This window comes from Lissotriton helveticus, chromosome 1_1 (assembly GCF_964261635.1).
Source record: "Lissotriton helveticus chromosome 1_1, aLisHel1.1, whole genome shotgun sequence".
NCBI lineage: Eukaryota > Metazoa > Chordata > Amphibia > Caudata > Salamandridae > Lissotriton > Lissotriton helveticus.
This window is the reverse complement of record NC_136057.1, coordinates 1,305,058,223-1,305,068,300: the sequence shown is the minus strand read 5'-3', so window position 1 is coordinate 1,305,068,300 and position 10,078 is coordinate 1,305,058,223.

The window sequence follows — 10,078 nt, the reverse complement described above, 5'->3', positions numbered from 1 at the left end:
TGATAGCAGGAAAAGATGTGGACCAGGTACTCTCGGAAGCCTGTAATCGAGTTGCAATCTCTGTGAGCAGGTTGGAAACAAATCTACTAACAAACAAACGCAAACCACCTTCAATTGACAAGTCATGTCCACTATAAACCAGAAATGCACTATCAAACTGGGTGAAAAAATCAGACACACTCTCATCTTTCTTTTAGCAAGAAGCCGATAGCTTGTTCCAATCAATCTTTTGGGGTGGAATAAGGGAATGCATTTACGTGATAATTCGGCCAGGCAAAGCAAGTATCACCAGGCTTCCTCTCCAGGTCCCATGCTTTAATCTGATACCAGGTACCACCCAATTCCACGACATGGTCCTGTGTGTGTACCTGTCTCCAAATATCAATGGCACCAACAAACCAAAGAACATTTCGATATCCACAAGTGTCAACACTGTCGATAAAGCGGCCTCAGTCAATTCTTTATAATACGCACTAGGATTTTTCCTAGGGTCCTGTAACTGACTCTTAAGGGACAAAACCTCACTCCTTTTCCATGGGGTATAAACCCACTGTTCTTGGAAAAGGGCCGCTACCCCATGTCTAGTAACAACATCATGTTGATCCCGTAGCTCTGGTATTTCAGGGTCGATATATGAGGTGGACCTCCCTCATTAGAAACTGAGGCACCATCTTCGCGCTCTTCTCAAACAGCCTACTCCGATAAGCAACCAATGTCGCAAAATTACCAAAAACCTGACCAGGCGTCATATCAGCTCCGTAGACATGATCCTTCATATCATAGATAACCTGTGGTGCTGCCCCACTGAAACACTGGTCCCAAAGCCCAATCAAAGTAGCCATCATATGTTATGGGGCATGCTGCTGCAGAAAGGGTTAATAATCTTTTATCACATTCCACTTATTCTCCACCCCATCAAAGGGATTCCAGGCCCACTGTGCAGCCTGCTTAGCTACTACCTGTTTTTCAGCTTCCCCCACGTCAGATCGTATCAAAGTTTGCCCTAATCGGTCCTCGAATTTCGTCCCGTCTCTATCCTCTGGGCCACATACTGGTGTCCCAGTATTCTGCAATGTCGGGGAATGGAGGAAAACAGTGGGAGTGATAACAGAGGTAGTGGGCATTAACGTCGCTGCTGGCGTGGGTGTAAGAGCTGGTGAAAGGGATGCCGAAGCAATAGGTGTTGCCGGAATGCTGACAGTTGTAGTTGCCACAGACGGCGAAGACAAAGAAAGGACAGGAGGTGGCGTTCATCACCTCCAACCATTACTCAGCATCGTTCAGGCTGTCAAAAAAGTAGGTTTTCCGGTCATGTATAATTTTTAACCAGTCCGGGAACAGTAAGGCATATTTGAGTTTGGATGCCCGCAGTTTCTTCTTCAACGCTTGGAAGGAAGAGGTTGGCGTTGCACCATTACTGTATAGCCAGGGTAGAGTGAGATTCAATGGTTTTCGAACTGGATCTGTGTTCGTTCTCTCACTTTTTGCAATAAGACATCTCGGTCTCTGTAGTTCAGTATTTTAACGATTAAGGCCTGAGGTGGTGCCCCCGCTCGAGGCGCCCCAGCAGGAATTCGGTGAGCCCTCTCCACACAGAAGTAGTACGACAATCCCTCCTGGGCCACGTGTTCTCTAAACCAGACTTTCATGAAATCAGCAGCTTTGGGGGCTTCGCTTCAATCTGGAAGGCCTATGACGTGTATATTATTCCGTCGTTCCTGACCTCTGCATCCTCGATCCTGTCCTGTAGACCGTGTACTAGGTGTTGTAGGTCAGTTATCTGTTTAGTGTGTTCCCTGACTCGGGGTTCCATCCCGACCAGGGCCGTCTCATGCGTGTGAACTGTATTTGCGAGTTTTGCATGGTCTGCCCAGAGAAGTGTAAAGCCAGTTGTAAGGGTTCGGATCTGTTGTTCTATAGCTTTACGGGAGTCTCTGACTTCCTGTAGGATCAGGTCAAGTTTATCAAGGGGGAACCTTGAGAGTCCTCGAGGAGGAGGAAGAGCCAGGAGAGGGGGAATCTATAAGCAGTAGCCGGTACATCCGTCGAGCCCCCTGTAACAGGATTTTTGTCCAGAGTCTTCCCCTTGAACCTCCCCATGGCGCCCACAGATTCACATCGGATGTGCACTGCGCGAGCACTGCGGTGGGCAGAGGGGCACCATGCAGCGTGTCTCAAGCCCAATCAGAGCGTTCCAAAGAACAACTGCGCTAGTGGATGAGTGACCTATCCACAAAGAGAGCCGAGAGCACAGGCAATCCGGCATGTCTATGTCGGTTTCAGATGTAGATGCCATCGTCCTGGCACAACTACAGGGCGCGACAGGCAGAATAAACCCAGATGCGGCGCAACTCAGCCAACACCCCTGCACGCACTCCTCCACGGTATTCAGATCCTCGTACCAGACGAAGGCTCTCCGCGGCGGATTCCACACAGTACCAATTGCAGACCAGTGGCGGGCACGATCAGAGGGTGGGGGACCTGGGTCAGCCAATCACTACACACCTCCCAACGCATCCATAACTGTGGAGGTAGTCAGCCAGGCCATCCATCAGCGCAGGCCCCCCTAACCAACCAGGAGTCCAAGAGTGCGCTCCAGTAGGACGCACAGCCTGACCTGTGGGTCGCAATCACCGCCGCACCCCCCTGCAGAGACACTCCAGGGGGGTCTTTTGCAACAGGCAGGGCCTATATAAATAAGGGCGTGGCTTAACCATATACACTAAAATTCGCTTAGAGTGCCACCGTACCTACACATTTGCATAGAATTGCAACTGGTATTGGATGAGCATGTATTCTGAGCATCTTTTTGACAGGCACTGAGAGAAACTTGCACTGCCTTTAGCAAGAACTCAGTTGCACCCTGTTGGAGGCCACTACATTCGAATTATGTACTACAGGGCTTTAAGTGGTCCGGGTCGCTCCGGGTCTCAGACCCGGTAGTATTTTCAAACGGACATTGAAACGGGTCTCTTTTGGGCCCTGTATTTGGGTCCTTAACTCTTCGGGAAAAAGGCACTGATGTGTTTCTGAACAAAGGAGGTAAAACATGTTAAAGCATTCCATGACGTCCCTGCTTATATATCACATCCTTTAATTAAACTTGCATTCGTTGTGAGTGTTTGCTTAGCCACGATTCTGTGTTACTTTGGTTTTTTTCTGATGAAATATTACACTTATCTGATGCATCAGGGCTTTAAGTGAGATTAAAAAAGTGGGGGTCTTTCAAAGGGGCGTGGCCTGTATAATTTTGGGTGTGGATTAAAAACACCTGAGCTAAAAAAAAACTGTGCTTGGCAATGTGTGCCACCCGACTGGTATTTTGCTGTTTCAGTCAATGCATCCAGAAATACAATACAGCAAGTAACATTATACCTACAGGTCAGGACTATTGGCTTTGTCGTGGTTGTTAGCTGCATATGATAATTAAGCAACAACTATGGCTTTGTTGTATAGAATATTGAAAATGCTTCAGTTTGGAAATGAGACTGTGAAAGAACTTTAAAGATTCTCTTTAAAGTTACCGCAAAAGCAGTGAAGAGTGGTATTTCTCCAAAGTTAAGATTTTTATTTTCACCCTGAGGGTGAGGGCAGAAATGGAGAGGCAGATAGCGACCTGTCTCAGCACCTGCCTTTTAGAACTGCTGGTAGGCCCACTTTAAGCACTCGTGGGCTCCATTCCATTTGTGCACCGCCGAGACCCAGAGCAGTGCATTGCTACTTTTGTTCCATTAAAACAAATGGCATGTCCTTTTGTTGAAGTTGCAGCAGCCGACTTTGTTTTGTTTATGTGTAAGGACAAGGTCTCAGAGAGCATCAGTGAGTCCTGAACACTGCTTGATTCATGCAAACGCTGCTGAACGTTTGGGGCATATACTATTTCCCAAACCCCCCCCCATAAAATAAAATAAACTATAATGAGTAGTGGAACAGGCAAGAAGTTGCCAGCACTGCAAGGACCAAAAACTAGAAGACATTTTTATATTATTTCTTTAATAGGGTCGTTCAGCTATACATAATGTCTTCTTGGTTACATTTAAACCAACAAAAGTGCTTATAGCACTTTTGTTTTACCTGCGTTGGCCTCCTTAAAACATTATGGAGTTTTCTCCCTCTCCTCTCTAGGCCTGCCAAAGAGACGGTCATCCCTGCCTTGATCCTTTCCCGATTGGACTACGCAAATGTATCGTGTGTGGGCATCCCAGGATACTCTTTGAATAGACTCCAGGTAATTCAGAACCCGGCCAGCAGGCTTCCCTCAGGAATTTCCAAGAGGAGCAGCGTGTGCGCGATATCTCCGCTTACTCCACTGGCTTGCAATGGCGGAACAGCTCAAATTCAAATCCCTGGTTATCGCCCATCGAGCCCTCTATGGTCATGGTCCCACCTATTTACCGAAGCGGTTTCCCTTCTATGTCCCGCTGAGACAACTGCGCTCGTCAGCTCTTCTCTTAGCTAAAGTGCCCCGTTTCACCCACCACAAGATGGGCAGTTGTTCCTTTGCCGTCAAGCCTGCCCAGGCTTGGAATGCCCTTCCGTTTCCATTGCGCAATACCCAAGACCTGTTAGCCTTCAAGAAACATTTTTTTTAAAACTCACCTTTCCCCCTAGTGATAGTGTGACAGTTCGGTGACGCCTTTTGGACTTGCCACGGGACACTCCTCTCAGTTGCTGTGCGCGTTATAAGATTATATAACATAACATACCTTTTCAACATACTGCACAGTAGCCACACTGCTCTACAACATAGTTTAAAAACATTGGCAAAGACAATAGCTCTGCCTAAACACTTATAAGGTCCAGAAGGCGCGATCTATTGGCTATGCCAATGCTTGTTGTAGAACCATTCAAATATTATTCTTTCCTCTCGTTTGATTTTCCTTCCCGTTCCTCCTCCAATTAATGGCTCTTTTTCTTTATTTCTCTCATTCCTCTGCCTACTCTTTTGATTAACAATAAAATACACCAAAAACAAGATTAGGAATACGCACGAGTCTCTAAATACAAGGACTATCCTGCCTGTGCCCCTTTTTAGCGAGAATGAAAAATTGTCTAGCAGACGCGACAAAGAATTTTCAATTCTATTAAGGACACGGAGGCGAGGATTATGCTTCTCTTTACTTTACTGACATAAACAGCAGCCAATAAAAACTTTAAACTGGCATGACCCCGGAAGGACAACCCCCTCCAACAGTCTGCACCAATCAGTATCAAGTCTCTTGTATAAGTGTCCATACACATAATACGACCTCCTCTTTCTTTGCGAACACATCATCCGTCCAACGTGACCGGAGGCCAACATGGCAACCATCGCATCCAACGTCGAGGAAGTCCTCCTCTGCAGAACTGCAAACAATCCAGATCATAGGCAGGACAACTCAAGTCTGCTTCTGTTGATCACCTGAAACAAGAACATATGTCGTAATGGCCATTCCTTAAACTGGAAATACAAGCAAGCCATCATAAACATTCGGGTGGGTACAGTACATCATATAACATTCAATAATGCATGACATCACAAGTCTGCAAGCCCGGGTGGGATAATCCTCGCCTCCGTGTCCTTAATAGAATTGAAAATTCTTTGTCGCGTCTGCTAGACAATTTTTCATTCTATGTCAGTCCACGGAGGCTCAGATTATGCTAGTTTAAAGTTTCTCCACCACCACAGAGGCTACATCCACAATAGGCTTATGATAAAATGTCTTGAACGTGGATTCAGAAGACCAATCTGCCGCAGTCATCAGATCCTGAAGCCGAGAACCAGCTCCAAATGACTTAGATGCCATAGCACCCCTCACAGAATGAGCCCCAAATTTAGAGGTATCAATACCGGCAAGGTCCAACAACCAGGTAACCCACCTGGCCAGAGTCGCACAGGCGACTGGGCGGAAAGGCTTCTGCAAGGAAATTAACAATTGACCAAAACCAGTCCTAAACTCTCTAGTACAATCCTCATACACCTTCAGACATTGAACAACACATAATTTACTGTGATGAGGAAAAGCCGGATAAGCAATACATTTTGTATGTGTCTTAGTACGTTTAGAAATCGTAAAAGAAACTCCCGAGGGAGTGAATACTCTACCTGCCAAATCCAAGGCGCGAATATCCGAAACTCGTCTGCACGAGATCAAACAGAGCAAAAGTGTAAGCTTCGCCGAGAGCTGCTTGCGAGACAGCCCCTCATTAGCCGGCCAGCTTGTCAAAAAACGAAGGACCACAGACACGTCCCAAAGTTCAGTGTATCGTGGCTGAGGAGGATTCACCAGGCGAATCCCCCTAACTACTTTACAAACCAGGGGATGCTCCCCCACCGGCTTGCCCTCAACATGCGGATGTCCCGCCGAAATAGCCGACCTGAAATTATTCACTGATCTGTAAGCCATACCTGACCGCGCCAATTCAGAGAGAAAGTTCACTATCACAGTGATATCGGATCCCATTGGATCACCCTGTCGTTCAGCACACCAACCGACCCACCGTCTCCAAGCTGACTCATACCGCTTGTGAGTGGAAGGTGCCCATGCTTGAGATAAGAAAAAGAGAGCGTCTTGCGAAACTCCCGGCATTTGCCAACGGCGCCGGAAAGTCTCCATGCCATAAGAGACAACTGCTCCTGAAGTACCAGCGGATGGTAAAGACCCACCGGGTCCGTCAGAAGATCCGGGAACGACGAGATCCGCACCGGCGATGCACAGGCGAGACTCATCGCTTCTGGGAACCATGCTTGCGCCTTCCAGCACGGGGAGATCAATATCATCTCCGCCTTCTGCCTCCGAACCTGAGCCAGAACCCTCGGGATCATAATAAATGGAGGAAACGCATATAGAATGCCCGTCGTCCATGACTGAAGAAAGGCGTCCGAGCTGATCGCCAACGGATCCGGCCGCCAACTGTAAAACTGGGGCACTTGCCTGTTGAGCCGTGAGGCAAACAGATCCACTACACACGGACCCCATTTGAGATCCAGTGCCCTGAAGATCCGGGGGTGCAACCTCCAATCGCTGGCATCTCTCAAGTATCGAGAGTTCCAGTCCGCCGTCACATTGGCGGATCCCGGTATATACTCCGCTGTCACCGAAATTTGCTGGGCCAGGCAATAATGCCAAAAGTCCTTGGCTATCTCCGCAAGGAGACGCGACCTGGTGCCTCCCAGGCGATTTATGTAGCGTACCGCGGACACATTGTCCATGCGGAGGAGAATACAACACGAAACTCCCTGAGGGGACAGAGTGCGGATCGCAAAAGAACCCGCCAGGAGTTCCAGACAGTTGATGTGGAGACTCAACTCCTCGCGGGACCATCGGCCCCCGGTCTCCACCGAGCCGCAACGGGCTCCCCAGCCCCACCGGCTGGCATCCGACTCTATCACCACTTCCGGGGTGGCCGCGAAAATAGCTCTGCCGTTCCACGCATCCATATGCTCCAACCACCAGTGTATCTCCGTACGTGCTTCCGCAGAAAGAGAAATCTGTTGGGCATAGGTCAGGCCCTTGCGCAAATGCAAGGCCTTCAAACGCTGCAGGGCCCTGTAATGCAAAGGACCCGGAAAGATCGCTTGGATCGAAGAAGCCAGAAGCCCTACCAGGCGTGCCAACGTCCTCAAGGAGATTGTCGGAGAGGCAAGCGCTCTCCTCAACTCTTTCCTCACCGCCACCCTCTTCTTGAGGGGCAATAGTAATTGAGCCTTCACCGAGTCCACCTGGAAACCCAGGAACTCCATCACCTGAGAAGGCTGCAAGATCGACTTCTGTATGTTCAGGAGAAAACCCAAGTCCTGAAGGAGGTGAATCGTCCACGACAGATGGAGCGACACCACCTCCGGTGACTGACCTAAGATCAAGATGTCGTCGAGGTAAATAATGAGGCGAACACCCCGTTCCCTCAACCTCTGCACGATGGGTTTCATCAGCTTGGTGAAACACCATGGGGCGGACGACAGTCCAAAGGGCATGGCGGAAAATTCGAACCACCGATCGCGCCATTGAAACTGCAGGAACCGCCTGTGTGGAGGGTAGATGGCCACCGCTAAATAGGCGTCCTTTAAATCCAGACGCACCATCCAATCCTGCTCCAAAAGTATATCTCTCAGGAGATGTATCCCCTCCATTTTGAAGTGTCGATAAACGACCCAGCCATTGAACTCCTTGAGATTCAACACCAGCCGATACCCTTGGTCCTTCTTCGGGACCACAAAGACGGTGCTGACGAAGCCTAGTTCGTGTGGGGAGGATTCCACAATCGCCCCCTTCTGGATCAATGAGCATATCTCTGCGTCGATGAAACTCTGCTCTGTTTGGGAAAAACACAGTGGACCTGGTCTCCGCCGCTGCATCGGGGAGGCATAAAATTCTATGTGGAAACCCTGTACCGTTTGCAACACCCAAGGGTCGTTTGTGAGCTGGCGCCACCTGTGGAGAAAAAGTGACAGTCTGCCCCCCACCATATGCTCTGATGGACATAGAAGTCGTACCTGAATAGGAGTAGTCTCCTGAGTTCGCCTGTTGTCCACGATAATTTCCTCTTTGCCCCTTGCCACGACCTCCTCTATCACGGGAGGGGTAGAAGTTGGGGCGTCGATTACCTCTGCCTCTCTGCTCTGCTCCACGTGAGGTCTGTGCATAACCTCGGCCGGACCCTCGACCTCTTGGGCGTCCGGCCCTGTCAAAAACACCACCATGGAGAACCCTCTTGATGTTGGATTGGGCCTTGTCCAATGCGGAGAAGGTGGCAACATATTTGCCCATCTCCCTGACAAATTTGTCTCCGAATAGCATACCATTAGCTAGGACACCAGGTTCGGAAGGGGCCATCTCCGCCAGCTGGGAGTCAAGTCTCATAAGAAAAGAGCGCCTCCGCTCTGTAGACACGGCCACATTCGCATTACCTAAAAAGCACATGGCACGCTGTGCCCATTCCAGAACCTCCGACACATCCAGCGGCACATTCCTATCTTTGGCTATCACTGCCGCGTCCAGAATCTTCGTCAGGGGACCGGTGACGTCCAACATTTTGTCTTGGACACCCCTCCATGCTCTATCCAGCCCCTTCTTTGGATCCTTCGCAAACTTGCGCATGAACGCCGCCATTGTGGGATCTAAATCCGGTGTGTCAGCCACCTTCCCTGTCAAGGATGGCCTGGGGCATTCGGAACGCAACGTGGCCCTCACCCCATTATCGAAACCCTGACGCAGGTTGTTGCTCACATATTGTGCCACCTCAGGGCACGGTAACCACTCAGTGGACCGAGGGTGCACAATATTGTTCGGATTAAACAGAAGATTCTTGGGTACCTGACCATCGTCCGTCTTTTGGGTGTGCCTCACCTTTCTAGATCTCTTCCTGGGGGCCACTGATTCCACCTCCGAATCAGATGAATCCGGCGGAGTCGGGGAAGAATCCCCAGACGTGTCATTCGCCATTGAGCCATGGTCCTTCAGGACATTCCTGGCCATTCGGGCCAACACCTGGGCCGAGGACTGAGAAGAGGTACCGCCCTTCCCGGCAGATTTGAACTTTCTCTTTCCGTAATTTTTAAGGGGCTTAGCAAAGGGCTTAAGAGCCTGGACTAGTGCAGTCTTCACTGACCCTTGGACGTGGGAATCCAGGGCCTCAACCAAATTCTCCTCCAAATGTTCCTCTTGTGGCTCATAGTCTACATATTCATCATATTCTGCCCACTGGTTATCCTCCTCGGCGTAGTACGCCATAGCTCAGAAGCAGGGAGGTGTGGAGGAGCTTCAAGGGGGGGGAGTAGCCCAGGGGAGCCTCCAACACACACACAGATGCCAACAATCAAAATCACTCCAGGCAATGAGGCTGAGTACTAGGTGGAAGGAGACCCCTAATATGCACACAGTAATCTCCCCTAGAGCAGTGCTCTAATGCGGATGCGCTCCGTGCAGCGTTCAACTGAGGCCAGGATTGATGCAGTCTAACAGCGCGATGCGTGAGGAGCCGGTAAAGTGAAAAACGAAAGTCGGCTCCTCGCGCATGCGCAGTGCGTGTGGGGGCCGGGCTCGACTGCCTCCTGCGCGCGAGCGTCTCGCGTCTGCCTCCTCCTGCTCCACCGCCCCCT